We start from the raw sequence: 980 nt of genomic DNA, 5'->3' as shown, positions 1-980 counted from the left end.
TTGATTCTTTGTATAGTTCTTTTTGTTTCTATTTGGTTGATTTCAGCCCTGAGTTTGATAATTTCCTGTCTTTGACTCCTCGTGTGAATTTGCTTCTTTTTGTTCTAGCACTTTCAGGTGTGCTGTCAAATTGCTGGTGTATGTGCTCTCCAGTTTCTTTCTGGAGGCACTTAAAGCTATGACTTTTCCTCTTAGGACTGCTTTCATTGTGTCCCATAAGTTTGGGTATGTTGTGGCTTCATTTTCATTAAACTATAGAAAGCCTTTAATTTCTTTCTTTATTCCTTCCTTGACCAAGTTATCATAGAATAGAGTGTTGTTAAGCTTCCACCTGTATGTGGGTATAAAAATATAGAACACTTCATGAAATTGCGTGTCATCCTTGTGCAGGGGCCATGCTCATCTTCTCTGTATCGTTCCAATTTTATTTTATGTGCTGCCTAAGCGAGCACTACTCTGTGCTTTGGAGACCAGGAGTTGAAGATTACTCAACTGCTAACATTCACTCAGTTAGAGGAACTTACTTTAATTCTTAATATAGTCATTCGTGTAGGAAACTACAAAGGCCACCTAAAGAGGGATAAGGAGCAACCATAGCCTGAAGAGGTTATCTGCAGTCTGGGAGTTGTTTGTTTGTTTGTTTGTTTGTTTGTTTGTTTGTTTTAAAAGTATGATATAAGAAATACAAATTTAGGGGGAGCCTCCTGTGGTGACTTGAAATAAGAATGGTCCTCATAAACTCAGTCATCAGAGAATGGCACTGCTTGAGAGGTATTAGGAAGTATGACATTGTTTCAGTAGGTATGATCTTATTAGAGGAAGTATATCACTAGAGGTTGCTTTTGAGATTTCAAATATCCAAGTCTGATCCGGGGTCATTCTCTTCCTGCTGCCTAAGGACCTGGACATAGAACACTAAGAACTTCTCTAGCACTATGGCTTCCTGCACACCACTGTGCTCCCCACCACCATGACAACAT

The 980-nt window shown here is 39.2% G+C and overlaps 1 non-coding gene across 1 annotated transcript; it reads right to left on the bottom strand.

Annotated features, from left to right (window-relative positions):
• Nucleotides 1-345: 345 nt before the first annotated feature.
• LOC116095166 lies at nt 346-452 on the bottom strand. The gene has a single exon (XR_004120488.1). It is a non-coding gene; the product is annotated as a U6 spliceosomal RNA (small nuclear RNA).
• Nucleotides 453-980: the final 528 nt, after the last annotated feature.

Source organism: Mastomys coucha, unplaced genomic scaffold (genome assembly GCF_008632895.1).
Source record: "Mastomys coucha isolate ucsf_1 unplaced genomic scaffold, UCSF_Mcou_1 pScaffold17, whole genome shotgun sequence".
NCBI classification, from domain to species: Eukaryota; Metazoa; Chordata; class Mammalia; order Rodentia; family Muridae; genus Mastomys; species Mastomys coucha.
This window is presented reverse-complemented; position numbering and strand designations above follow the sequence as displayed.